Here is a 15,484-nt window from a genome sequence, read left to right as displayed (position 1 = left end):
ATGAGTTTGATTTTATTGTTGCCGGTTAGAAAAATATATTATTCGATCTGTGTACTGGAGAAGCAAGGAAAGTAAGCAGGCTGTAGTAAAACAAATTTCTGGTTCAATAAATTGAATATTTTTGTCTATTACAGGAATTTAACCTGAGGCTTCTACTTTCAGCCTACGTTTAACCCCATCAACTACGGAGGCATCAGCAACATCGCTACCTATCTGCGATTTGACCACCTCGGAGCTGCGATTTGATACTGTTAGACTTTTTCTATGGACGCGCCGTGTGAGAAAAATAGAGGTTATGTGAACAATTCATTACCGATGCAGGCACTTAAGGCGAGCATCGAGCAAGTCATTCGTGAGATATGGCCGTAAAGTGTTTCCAAAGCTTTAGAAAACTGGGTTAACAGGGTGAGCTAGTGCGAAGCCTCCGGAGGCAGCCACATTAAAAAAATCGTGTTCCGTAAATAATGGGAATGTTTGCTCTTTCGATTAAACCAATAATATACCGAATACCGAAAAAATCTGATTTTTGTTAATTTTTTTGAATTTAAATAATAGACCACTATTTGGACAACTTGGTACATTAGAGTGCCTTACCAAAAAACAGCCGCGATTTTTTCACCTGAATTTAAAATTTTATGATATTTTAAGACTTTCGTTAAAATATTTCGGAAAAATATTAAGATTTACGTGAGTTGGACCAATTTTAAATTTCCTGAAAAAATCGAGTTTTTTTTATAATGGATGCACAACAAAAACATCTGCCATAGAATTCTACTATAAGTCGCTTAATACATCAAAGCTCAAAGTTCAAATTAAACGCTAGAAAATAAGCCAAAATGAGAAATATATACTTAAAAAAAATCCGCCATTGTTGTACGTTCATTAGACACAAACTGCCATTGGTACACTAAAGAATGGAACAACCGAAAGTAATATTTTATTTTAACAAAGCCGCATAGCCACATATTTTCCATTGACATAAATCATATCATAAATCTCGGCTAACATTTTAAATTGACTTCCCAAAAACCACTGCAACTCTTTCATTACCTGTTTGACAGGTACTCATAAAAGTATGCAAATTAGATGCGTATAAAATTTCTCTACAGTACACATGCATTAATTTCCAACATATCTAGCGACTAATAAAAAAACAAAAACAGCAACGATGTACTTAAAAGCGAAAACTCTCACTTGCCAAATGACAAAGTAAAACAAATAAAGAAATTTAAGGCTCTTAATGCACTACGTTTTTGGAGCATTTGTACAAATTCAGCGAACGAATGACTGATTACAGATTTTCGAGTACGACACGTTAGTCAGTCAGCTGTGCAGTTACGGGTATTCATTTGTATGGGTTTGCGTTTGCGACGTGCCAAGTGAAATTCCAGACAAACTGGTAATCGGTCAACTGCGGTATTCTTGCTAAAGTAGAAAACAAAGCAGGCAATGAGATAGAAACAGAAACTCAAATGACGGTAAAACGTTGCAGTCTGTTTTTCTTTTTTGTTTTTTTTTGTTTTTTGTGGAAGAAAGTATTGCTTAAAACTAAGCTAAACTTAATAATATTTATTTATTCATTTATGTCTAACAAAACTCAGGACAGACATTTGAGATATAAATTCAGAACTAAAATACAAATTTACAATATTTAATATTAAAAAGTGTAGTAAAATTAGATTATCAACATAAGAAACCATTAAGTTGCTAAAAATATATACAAGTTACAGTTGAATTTTAACGAAATTAATAATTATGAAACTAAAAAAACAAATATTTACAAGGTATTATTTTGATTGCATAGAGAATAACTTTTTCATTGCATTTGAAATACTTGTTTGGCCTGAGAAAGGTCCAAATTCAAAAAGGTTTCGAGATAAACAATTTTGCCATTAATTAGATAAAAGATATATGATACTGCTTGAAAAGTACCTCTGTCACTTAATGGAAAGAGACTAATCAAACGACAGCGTGATTCATATTATATGATGGTTTCGGGTCTGAGAAATTGAGTGAATGTAGAGCTAAACGCACAAACATTTTATGAACCCTCTCCACTCGATTTATATGGACTGTATGATAAAGTCTCCAAATAAAAGAGGCGTAATCTAATTTGGGCCGAACAAACGCAGAGTATAATATCGTAAGAGTATATACATAGGTCAGTGAAGTGCGCTGAGTGACGTCTTACAAAAGCGAGTATCGTAAGTAAATTGGAAACCGCATATTTTAAGCGCGTGATAAAATTAAGCTTTGTATTAAAAAAACCCCTAAATCTTTTATCATATCCGACGAAGCGAAATATGTATGTACATATGTATAATTAATATGATAAGAAAAATTAAGAGTTAAGAGTTTTTAATCTTTCACAATCCCTCAATGACGGGACCGAAGTCTACTGAAGAAGTATTGTAGCATTTGTTTAGCAGTGCCAACACGAGGGGGCTGTGTAGATGAAAAGCAAAAAGTGAAATAAATTTGAAAGACAAGTATTTGCAAGGCATTAAGCGCCAAATTTGTTTACTATAATGCGCTTGTTTATCATTATTACCGGGATATATAGTGCAAAAAGCAATAACAAAATTCAGTGTATACAAATAGTAACCTGCGATTACGCAATAGATATGGCGTCGACGATAAATACTTGTTGGAAAATATTAGCTCAGAACCGTTATATACGCTAGAAAAATGCAATAACTCAAAAAATAAAATAGAGTAAACGGCTTTTCAATTTACCAAGGATGGTAAAAATGACTATCTGCCAAATATGATTCGCTCACTTCTCGTAATAAAAGTAATTCCGTGATACGACAATTTCCTTAGCGGATTGCCAAAAAACAAAACAAAAACAAATGCAAACAATTGATTAACTTGGGGAGTAAGGGGATTTTAGAAATCTGAGGAAGCCGCTATCAGCATTCTATAACCTCAGTTCTTACTTCCACCTCTACGAGGCACACCCTGAGCAACCATAGCTAAATACGAGATATCCAATCCGCGTGAGAGGCATGGTTAGGGCTAGCGAGAGGGGAAGTTTCGGGGAGTTACTTTGACATATACAATTTAAAGGCCTCCCGAAGTTCGCACCGTCTGCCTCAGAGCGAGCGGCTGCAAAAAGCATCTGTTCTTCAAGTGAGAAGCGTCCTCACGCAATTGAGTATCTAGTCATCTTACCCGCGGAGCTCACCAGATCTTGCTTAGGCCTGTAACTTAGAATGTACTCCACGTTTTTCGAGCTACAAGAATTTAAATCTCCAAGTGGTACCCACAGAAATGTGGAAAATCCACCTACTTGGCAGGATGCACGTCGAGCAGAATTTGAATCTATATTGAAGTAGATAGTTCTATAACTGAAACTCATTCGGGGTAAAATGAATAGATGATGAATAAATTAGCTTGAACTAGGAAAACGCTTTAACATTTATGAACTTTCATTGGCTTTAGTAATATAGTTTTTTGTGAGTAAAAAGTCGATATTTGACCTATATAATATACATAAATGTCGCCTCCGGAAAATGATGCTTTTGACCTTCAATTAAAAAGAAAAAAATGTGACAGAGTTGTGTCGAATAATTCAATGATATAGAAGTTATGGCTACGATATGGAATTTAAGGATAGTCCCTCTCGGATGAAAAGGTTTGAAGAGTTCATTTTTATAGGGTTGTTTGTTTATTCAAATCAGTTTTAAGACAGGAGTGAGTCTCATCACTTAGCACAATTTGAAGGGGGCAAGATTCTGTGATATTTTAATTGAGTTGCAAGTTCCAGTGTCCAATGAAAATGCCGTGGAATATCTGTGTCCCAGTGTAATGAAAGGTTAACGAAGAGGCAGTAAAACTTATATGATTTATAACATGAATTTCACACATAAGTTTCACAATAAGTGTCATTCCGTCAGAACTTCTCTTCACTAGAAAAATAGTTTAAAAAAACACACTCTATTTGTAATATCGCTAACAACTGTAAAACCATCAGTCATGTACTTACTAAGCAATTATTTATTACATTACTCGTGATTTTTTCGCCATTTACTCGTAACATTGTATAATTACTTACTATTTCACTTTGTTTCGAAACTTTCTTCATTTATCTTCACGTCAAGCAGCTGCCACGTAATTACCCACCGCCCACATTTAAGTTGTAGACACGCTATTATATGCATATAAATACAAGTGTTTCATAATTTTCGCAATGAGGCATAATTTTTGCACAGACTGTCGTAATCTTTGATAGATTGCAAAAATATTGGATACTAATTTAAGGATAGAAATCCCAAAGTCGCTATTAAAAACATGCAATACTCACATTGGTGACGTTCCAGACGATTGCATTTTCATGCATTTAATTATTATCAGTTGCGACAGCTGTTTTAATTCTAAGTACAAATATTTATATGATTATAATAATGCGATAATGTTGTCATACTTAGGACCTGCTTTGGTTATTGCCGTTTTTGTTGTTTGCTGACACGTGGAGTTGCCCGCTTAATGAATAGTGATTCTCTTAATTGTCATGATGCAAAGAATAATGAGATGGCGCCCATCGTGGTCCCGTTACTTTGCGCTCAGCGAATTTGACAACTAGTTACGTGATTTTAGCTCCAGTATGGCCAGATTACCATTTTCGTAACTTGATTTATCATTTTTTTTTTTGTTATTTTTATTATTTTGTGTCTCGGAGTTTTAGTTCTTTCTTCATGACATTTTTCTAGTTGTTCTAATTAAAATGTCATGTTTATAATTTTGTAAAATATACATTTTTTAATAATTATTTAAATAATTCACTCAGTTTTATTTAGCTTTACTTTTTTTTAACATCTGGTGGCATTGCCCGCGATTGCCGGTGTTGTTGGTGTTCTTCTGCTTTCGGCAGTCAAATCTCTCTCTCGCTACTGCAGAGTTGCCTAGCTTTGGATATAAAAATGCACTAAATGCCCATTTAAAGAAAATAAAACACGAAATTTTTATTGTGTTACTTAAAGAACTTTGTATGCGTGACAAATTGTCTGTAGAATGTGCGTTTTTTTTTAAATAAATGTGTTATGCTTATGTACAATTTAATTTATGAGTTTTTTTGTTAAGCGAAACTCTTTTGTTAAGGGAACGACTTTTTTGCTATATTTGAAGTTCTGTAACTAGATAAGGTACTCTTTTCGTAAGAAAGTCAGTATAGTTTCTTTAGTATTTTCTGGTATTTTGTGGCTTATTTTTACAATGAATACATCTATTGATGCCCTATGTCCCACTAAGGATTGATGGCCGGGAAGAACGATTACACCTCTATGGTTTCAATTCGCATTCAGTAAATTCAAAGGCTTTTTAAAATGTGTAAAAAGGTTTTCAATCTTAAGAAGAGTTGAGAGAGGGGCATTTAATATTTTTGCATAGCCTTAAATGGAGCCAAAAATAAAATTTTCACTTTCAAATTATCAAATTTTTTAAGAGTAAAAAAATTGTGAAGAGCAAATGGTTGACAGCACTGAATGTAATGTTTATAATTTTGTAAAATATACATTTTTTAAAAATTAGTTCAATAATTCACTTAGTTTTATTTAACTTTCTCAGAGTGGCCTTTTTTAAACTTCTTCTGTATAATAATACAGTTTTTTTTTAACCTAAAGTCTCGGTAGCCTTAAATTAAAAACAAAAAGAAACAAACACCAAACTTAAAAATTGTCGCATTTTCGGTATAAAAAAGCACTAAATTTATTGCGAAGAGCAAATGGTTGGCAATACTGCACAACTCAGCAAACGTGACGTCACGTACGCTCTGATGGGCGCAATCTTGTTTATATCATTCTTGCTTAATTGTTATATGTTAAGTACCTTAAATAGAGTTGTATACAGTTAACGAACGCACCATGTAACAACCGAAAAAATTGAAGAAACAAAAAATGTTGCGCTTGACGAACGAAATTTCGTATAATGACTGAAGAAAAATGTTTCTGTTTATTGATTTGATTTGACTTGAATCGAATTTTCTTGGAAGAAATTTGTGCAGGACGCGTTCTAGCTGTCCTCGCGGTCGAGCATTTTGCGGAAACCAGGTGGGTGTAAAGCGAATAACACTGATATCAATGAGCTTGTGGCAGAGCACAGTACTGAAAATTTTGCGAATTTGCAATATGCAAGCAGACGTAAGGGAGACTCACGTTATCGGGCGAGGAGGTAACAGAAGAATAACAACGGCTTAATGAAATTAGTGCATCCTCGTAGGATCATTGGAAAAGTCCATCGAGTATCGAGGTTAGTACCATCTCTTTTTATCGAGAAAGTCGAATTATTTTCAAAAGTCCTTTTCCAACAAAAGCTCAAGCAGCAGTTGTGCTCGCAAAATTAATGGAAATAGGCTCCCAGACTTGGCTTCTTCGAATCCATCGGATTCCCAATTTGAAGAAATGGCTAACGGGAAAAATATTCTGTTCAAACGAGGAGGTGATTGCATACGCGAATGGTTAATTTTCAGACTTGGGCAAATTCTATTATTCGGAACGCAGCAACAAACTACAACAGCATTGGACGAAGTGTTATCAAGTGCATTATAACAGTTCTTGGTAGCGCCTTAAACCTTATAAATGCAGAAGTTCCAGAAGGAAGGAGACTATACGAGGAGACTAAACGAGGAACTTAGTGAGCTAGATTACGCTGACGACATCTGCTTTATGACTCCCATATTACCCCATGCCACTGCAAAACTTCTCTAACTAGAAAATAATGCGTGCACATTTGGTCTTAAAGTACTTCACAAAAACTAAGCTTATGAGAATACAAACAATAAACACATCTTCTCTTGAAATTACTCCTCGTGAACGCCATCATTATCGAAGATGTGCACGAATGTTTTTAGTAAAAATGTTTATTTGCGTCCTCTTTTCCGCAGGCTGTACATATGTACATATGTATATGCTACAATTCTTGCAATAATAGTTGGTATTGAAATATTTTAGTCTTTTTTGGTCTGAGACGCATTATTTTATTTTTTTCACTGATTTATATGGAAATATTGATTTTGTTTGATAAACTTTTCGCATAACGAAAAAGATTCTGAAGCGAATGGTGTTCGTTAACCGAGGGATCACTGTACCTATATTTTTATGCATGTATATATGCACCTAAGTGCATACATACTGATATCCAGGTAACCTTAAACTTCAACACAATTCATTAAGTCATTAATTTTTTTCTTTATTCATATTTTCCCTCAACGCCTATTAGACAGCGACAGACCATTAAACACTCGCTAATTTTTTACCCTTTTCGCACTTTGCTCAAGTCTATAAAAATATCAAAATGTTAGTTTTAATTACTTTTTTCTATAGGCTAGCACCTATGCAAATTGAATTTCAAATTAGAGAAGTTTGTGTTACACAAATCACTTTCGTACCAATATTTGTCTAAATATAGATTTTCAAATTTTTTAAGCGATTTGCGTTTAAGTTTGCTTGTTATTAAATTCGTTTTCCATGCTATTTGTGTTATACAGCTCTCCATGTACGGTAGTCAGTGACAGCTACATACATACATACATCATGACTCTCCCACTAATAACTAAACTATTCTCCTACTTTGAGTCCAAGGGCTCAACACACGGTTGTGAGAATACGGTAAATGGACTCTCAGTGCAAAAGAGTAACCTTGTTGCCTTACTGCAGTAATTATTAAGAGGGATTCCGTGTGTTAGAGATTATGTAATTGAGCTTGATTATTGCATCAACAACAACATATGTAACAACATACATAATGTAATTTAGAATGATTGGTAGCATAAAATTGGGGGCGGTGTGCAGTAATTGCAAGAATTCTATTGAAATAAAGTCTGTTCGGGTAACAGAAAAATAAATGATGTGCATTTTTGTACTCAGCGACCGATTTTACAGAGGAATTGGATGATCTGGTTCCTGCTTTTTTTTTGGTTTTTGCTGTAAACTAAATGTTATTAAACTAATGTTATTATTTCTTATTCATTTGGGTGTCATATATACATATGTACATTTTACCTTGATTATTACAACTCCCGATTATAACTTTAGGTAACGGAAGTGTGCGTCATGATTACACGCACACTCCTATATCAATTAACCAAGATTACACATAGAGTAAAGCATAAAAAAAAAATATATATTGCATAGAAATAAAAAATTCTCCCTAAACCAGGTCCGAACGCATTTGTTTAAATTTAAATCCATTACGTAAAACTTCAACTCCAGTCAATTATATAATTTGCAATTCAAAAGAAATTATTCGATAAACATTAAATTAGAAATACCATAAAGGGGAAGAACTTAGGAAGAACCAGTTTTGCGTATAAAAAGTATAATTAAAAAATATTCATTTATTGCGAAAGCAAGCTCTCGCATACTCATTCTGCGCACGTTCTTCTCTCCTTATCTTTCACTAGCATTTTGCCAAAGAAGAGCAAAAAAACAACAACAACAAAAGTTTTTAAAAGATAAATATTAAGATTAATCGCCAACAGAAAATAATTAAAAGTAAATAAATATTTATATAGATAACACCAATATAACGGTTCAATAAAAAATCATAGCTATTAGCAATGCGCAAAACAGCAAAACGAAGATAGTAGTTAATAAACAAATGAAATATATTAAAAAACAAAAACAAAAAACGCTATTGTTGACATTTCAAATTGCTTTGGCAAAATAAAACGCACTTTTTCTAGGCACATAAATACGTACAGTGCATGTATGTGTGCACATGTATGTATGTACATATGTATATTACGTGTGAATATACATGTGAAAAAATTGTTGATGTCGCCCGCAAGCTCGGAATCATTGGAGCCCGGCAAACCAATCAAGCATCACCAGCGGCGACATTCAGCGGCAACAACAACCTGGGCCAAATAAAGTTAGCTGCTAATGCGCAAAGCAACAAGAAGTAAAAGTCGTCGTCGTAGTGGTGACCGATGAGCTGTAACAATCAGTGACAGGAATCGAAACTCAATATGGGGACACAACTAAAGGAGCGATATGCTAAACAAACAGTCTGTTGTGAAAAAAAAATATCCATACATACTTTATAGATAAGCCGACTAGTTCCGTATTACATACCTTACAACCAGTTTGCTTTGCAGCTGATATACAAAGTGGCACAAAGTTAATCACCCTTTCGGAAGATTTATACTTTTAACGAATGAAGACGTATGTCGTGAACTAGACAGCTGCAGTATACAAACAGACAAACAATGAAGCGCGTAAATGTCAAAGTCAAGATTTTCATTACTCAAAATAAGTTATTTTTTATCTAGGAAAAAATTGATTCAAAAACAAAAGTGGATGATTAATTTTGTGCCACCTTGTAGTTCGCCTTTTATCTTTTTTCAACGCTAGCAACTGGTATTCATTAATAACAATTTCCAGCCTGTGAATCAGTCTTATACCAATCAACCAACTAGTAAGCTTCTGCATCTGTTTTATACTAATTAATGAACTAGTCAGTCACTGCATCAGCAAAAAACCAGTTAGTGAGCTCATTCATAGTAGATAAGAAAAGGATGTATGTATGCTCGTAATATACATATGTATATCCTCATAATCCACAAATACAGAATGCAGAGATGTGACCAACATCAGACCGTTATCCGGCTCTCAGCGAATTTGACGAATTAGCTGATTGGCTGATATAAGCGGTTTCTTTACGAAAAAACTTAGATTGTGTTGGTGATATACCAAACAAACAACCCAGCTTTCGTCAATGTCATTTCGTTGTCGTCGGAACAACAAGTGATTTGACTAGTGTGTGAATACCTGTGAAATGAGTGAACAGAATTGTGCTACCGAGTCCCCGTTGACCTGGCAGTCGAAGTTACTCTCACAATTTTTCTTTGGATGGCCAAAGCTTGTAATTTGTCATCCTTGCATATAATCCTCATCACTCGAAACAATATTGATTACAGTAGTAGAAGAAAATGTGTTTTGCTTACAGCTCCAATTAACCATTTTACAACTGGTACAATTGGGGTCACTCCAGAACTAGTATGCCTTTTTTCATCATATATGTACCAGTTAAAGAACTATGTAAAATATTTACTGCGTAGTTCGGCTTTTCCCCACTGGTTACTCATTATTTTTTTGTCGATTACAAAGTTATTGGTAGCAGCAATAAAAGAGCGTATACGACTTTGGTATGAACTTTTTATGTAAATTAAAAAATAGTCTATGATGAAAGCATTTCTATCGTATTCACATATAAAGCATGCAACAAAATTATGTATGTATGTAGCGTTCTAACTCGAAGAGAAAGAGGCAATATACCTACATATATATACATAAGTATATATGATTGGCGCGTACACCCTTTTTGGGTGTTTGGCCGAGCTCCTCCTCCTATTTGTGGTGTGCGCCTTGATGTTCCACAAATGGGGCAATATGGCATTGATAATACTCGTACACTAGTCTTTCCTTTGTTTAAAAAATGAGAAGATCAATGAGAACTGCAGACGCGATGAGTTGACTTGGAAAGCGACGTGATTAGCATAAATTGAATTTAATTGCTGTCGACTATGGAATGTGCATAACATTAAAGGAATAAAGGTTGATATGCCATTTGAATATGAAGAATTTTAAAACAAAATTTTTAGTTTATACTTCAATGTGAAGGAGGAATACATAGAATAGGGACTGAGAAATTTCTGAGAAGGCCCATATATCTGAGAAGAAATGCTGAAAATGTAATGAATGCCCGTTAAAGTAATATTTCGTTTTGGTTTGCCAACAATTCGTACTTTGGACGTACTTTACGATGACATAGACAAAGCTCAGCGAATAAAGATCCAGCGGCTACATTGGCTATGTCATGTCGTCCGAATTGATACAAGGAAGAGGAAGGCCTCTGCGTTGGAAAGATCAGGTCGAGAAGTACTTGACTTCCCTTGGTGTGTCCAACTAGCGCCGGTTAGCATGGGAAAGAAACGACTGGCGCACTTTGTTAAACCCGGCCAAAATCGCATAAGCGGTTATCGCCCCAATTAAGAAGAATAACTGCATCAAGCTCAAAAATATATATGGATCTAAACTTCCAGCTTCCCCAGAAGAAGATTCATTCATTTAAAAGCCCGCTACCAAATCGAATCAGATAATCTAAGTCTTCGGATGGGCTTGAGGTTGAGCTTGAATAAATAAAAATGTATATTCAGGAGGCGCCGAAGGCAGACTTCGTAGAGCTCTTATTAATACAGGGCCCGCCATCTATCGTTACGGATTTGAACTAGGTATTATTTGAAGATTGGTAACATTTAGCTGTCATCTGATTTGACAGAAAATTAGTTTTATTCTTCCGCTGAATGAACATGGTTGTGTATACGCTCATAGAACGCTGGGAAATATTGCGACATCACTTTGAAAATCTGGCGCTACTTGCCACTTGTAAACGCTACGATCAATCTTTTGCGCACTGTCTTTGAAGATCGCATTATCAGCCGATATTCTGATATCGTTTGGCCACCTCGGAGCTGCGATTTGACGCCGTGGGATTATTATCTTTTGGGTGCCGTCAAAGACCAGTATTATGCCAACAAACCAGCAACAATTGATGCACTGAAGACCAACATACGCGATGTCATAGCTGAAATACAGCCGCATACAATCGAAAATGTGTTGAAAAATTGGATCGATCGTATGGGATGGTGCATGGCTAGCCGAGGCAGCCATATGAATGAAGTTGTGTTCCATGATTAACCGGAAGGATGGTACTTCAAAATAAAAAAAAACAGTTTGGAAAAATATTGAGTAGTTTCTTTTTTATAGCATTTTTAGTTCCGTAAAGTTATATGGCGGACCCTTTATAAACGTTATAAACGGCGATAGATAATCCAGCGCTGAGCTTACAACTAGGCTCTCGAATGCTTTCAAAACATATGACGAGCGGCTTATGGGTCGTTTTTAGGAATTAAATGCAAGCTAAATCTCCAGTTAGAGAAGGCATGGTTAAGTATATATTAGTTATCATTTCCATTTTTATAATTTGTAAATTTTATAATTATGTATTACAATTTTGTAAAGTTTGCCATTTGGATTTATATGGTTTTTGTTAGATAATCCGCTATACTCTTATACAGAAATAATAAACATTCAGAACAAAAGCCCGGAAAATTGTCAAAACTGGTCAAAATGTTGATGTGCGGATGCCGTTTTGTCGCCGGATGCATCTCCTCACATATTAATGCTCAACTAACAAATGAGGCAGAAAAAGGTGGGATTACATACATACGTATTTATGTAAATATACTATAAACTGCAGCCAAGACTGCTTGGAGTTGGATGCCACCACCTCTGTGGGCATAAAATATTGAATGATTTGGCAGTCACCGATTGTCTTTCCTTACATTCAAACACTTATATCAACCAGCGGCATAAAACTGTAGGAAAGAGAGCGTTAATACTAATAATACGAGTAAGTCTTTGATACACCAAAATTAAAGTCATTTAAACTATACCAAGCGCTTATGGTTTCCGCACTTTTTTAATTGTGTAATTATTTTACGTCTGGCGAATTTACTTCACTCTTCCGCAATTAGTATTTTTTGTGCTTGCACTGAACGACGTAATCCTGTTGCAACTATACAATTACGTGCATTTTCATTAATCTTGATCGACAAAATTATGATAAATTTACTGTAGCGCAGGCAAAGCAGCATTTCGTCGACAATTTGTTGCTGCAAGCGCTTCCGAGTAACTCCCCATTTTGCCACTCTAAAATGTTGGCTCTTGAATTTTCGGTTTTTCTGATTTTTATTTTTTTTTTGGTTTTGCCTAAATGAAAACAGCAATGAAAGTATTGCTGCTAATGCCTTGTATTTGGTTCAAGTAATTTGGGAACTTGCGTGGTATGTTTCCGCCTTTCTTTCTAGTATTTTTCTTCTTCTTTTTTTTGCTAACAAAGCAAAAGTTATTTTCCCACTTTTTGGTTTTGTTGTTGTTTTTGTTTTTTGTTATAGCTTTTTCTCTGTTGTTAGTCAACTAGAATTAATACAATAATTTAATTCATTCTACAAGCAAATGCAAAATTAATCACCCCATGAGAAGATTTATAGTTTTTGCTAAACGAATTTGACAGTTGGCAACTAGATAGTTGCAATATACAAACAGACAAGTATAAATGGGTTCAAGGATGCGTCGTGGACAATGAGTTTTCAACTTCCCAAGTCAGGAGGAGCAGATAATTCAATTGTTATATTTTACAGACATTTTTTTAACGTACAAAAAATTAAAATTTCTCTCTGCTAATTTGTTTGTATATTAACTGAATTAAACTGTTCAAACCTGGTATAAGGATAGCTTCATATACAAGTTTCTAGATATAAGTATTACTTTTAATCCTATATATAATTACCTTATTAAAATGGACGAAGGCCTATAAACAAGGCCTGATTGTGCTTATTTTTATTGTAAGTCTATATGTGTGTGTGTGGTGTGTTGGTGTGGAAACTGCAAAATGCCCAATTTTCGTTCAAAAAGTACACAATTAATGTTTATCCGGTGTGGAATCACTAACCAAAAGTATAAAAAATGCAAGAATGATAGAAACAAAATTGCGCCCATCAGAGAGTGTGTGACGTCACATTGGCCGAGTTATGCAGTGTTGCCAACCATTTGCTCTTCGCAATAAATTTAGTGCGAAAAATGCGAAAATTTTTAAATTTGGTGTTTGTTTCTTATTTTTAATTTAAAGCTACCGAAACTGTAAGTTAAAAAAAAACTGTATTACTAAACAAAGGAAGGTTAAAAAAGAGAAGATTTTAGTGCTAATGAAAATTTGTTGCTTCTTATAAAATTTGATATTTTGAAATTTAATTTTTTGTTCCTTTTAAGCTTATGCAAGAATATTATATCTACTTCTCTCAACCCTTCTTAAGATTGAAAACCTTTTTATACATATTAAAAAGCGTTTGAACTTACTGAATGCGAATTAAAACCATAGAGGTGTAATTGTTTCTTCCGGTCCTCAATCCTTAGTGGGACATAGGGCATCAAGAGGTGTATTTATAGTAAAAATAAGCAATAAAATACTACTGAAGAAACTATAAAGCATTTTTACTAAAAGAATACCTTATCTAGTTACATAACCTCAAATATAGCAAAAAAGTCGTTCCCTTAACACAAGAGTTTCTCTTAACAAAAAACTCATAAATTAAATTGTACATAACCATGACACATTTATTTAAAAAAACGCATATTTTAAATACAATTTGTCACGCATACAAAATTCTTTAAGTAATTCAATAAAAATTTGGTATTTTATTTTCTTTAAATGGGCGTTTTTAGTGCTTGTTTATATTCAAACCAGTAGCGAGAGAAAGATTTGACTGCTGAAAGGAGAAGAACACCAACAATAACCGCAAACGGGGGCAATGCAACCAGATGTTAAAAAAAGTGAAGCTAAATAAATCTGAGTGAATTATTGAACTAATTAAAAAAATTATAAACATTACATTTAATTAGATTAGGCTAGAGAAATGTCATGAAGAAAAAACAAAAACTCGGAGACTAAATAACAAAAAAAAAAATCCTAAATCAAGTTACGAAAATAGTAACCTAGCCATACTAGTGCTAATACGACGTAACTCATTGTCAAATTCGCTGAGAGCAAAGTAACGGTACCACGATACGCACCATCTCATTATTCTTTCCATCATGTAAAAAATGCATATTTTGACTGCGTTCTCACGACAAAAAGAGTTTCGCATCTAGTCTCTTTTGATCTATGGCACGTTGCACTTTACTCACGTTTATCATTTCATTTGCCCAGCAAATCGCTGCATATCTTATGTTAAACGGCTTATGAAATGTTCAAGTGGAAGTGTGCATTATATTGGGAGTCTTCGATTTGCCGAGCGTTAGCAAGTGGCGAATAGATGAAGCAACTGGTGCAAATAAATATATAATATGTTGGCAGCACTCTGAAAAAAGCTGCAAAAATTTACAATTATTTGGAAGCACTTAATGAGTACTAGTAAGACGGCATTCATACAGTAAAACCTTTGTTGGTTAAGCTCCTTACTTGTGATCCTCGTGCTCTGTCAACGCCCTTTCTGTTCTCGTTTTTCTCAATGTTGTTATTGACTGTGGACCGAGAACTAACATTTGCAAGGTGTGTGAACACAACGGGAACATCAAAAAAGAATTCGTAAAGTTGAAGCAACGAAAGTATCTCTGTAAGAACGCGGTCCAATGGAACTCTCTAGGAAGAGAGCAGTATTGAAAATAGTGAGTTATACCAGTTTTATGAGGTATGACCATACTCGCTAGCGGCGAATCTTGCTCGATACCTCTGTTGTTACTTTTACAGGCAAATTTTTTGTCAAGCGAGTAGAGCCTATAAATAGCGAGCAGGGAAGTGGCGAATGGAAGGTGATTATTGAAGCTATGCATTGCATTAACCTCTTCCCATAAGAGCGGCTCTTTCTTCGAGTTTCCTGAGCCAATAAGCTCAACAAATTTAATAAAAGCTGGTTAGCCGTATCACA

The 15,484-nt window shown here is 34.6% G+C and overlaps 1 protein-coding gene across 5 annotated transcripts in view; it reads right to left on the bottom strand.

The window, feature by feature from the left end:
- The window catches only part of LOC128861866 (uncharacterized), a 210,558-nt gene that overhangs the window by 94,044 nt on the left and 101,030 nt on the right, over nucleotides 1–15,484 (bottom strand). The window lies entirely within an intron of this gene.

Source organism: Anastrepha ludens, chromosome 2 (assembly GCF_028408465.1).
Source record: "Anastrepha ludens isolate Willacy chromosome 2, idAnaLude1.1, whole genome shotgun sequence".
Lineage (NCBI taxonomy): Eukaryota > Metazoa > Arthropoda > Insecta > Diptera > Tephritidae > Anastrepha > Anastrepha ludens.
Note: the sequence above shows the minus strand (reverse complement) of the source record. Positions and strands in the feature narration are given on the sequence as shown.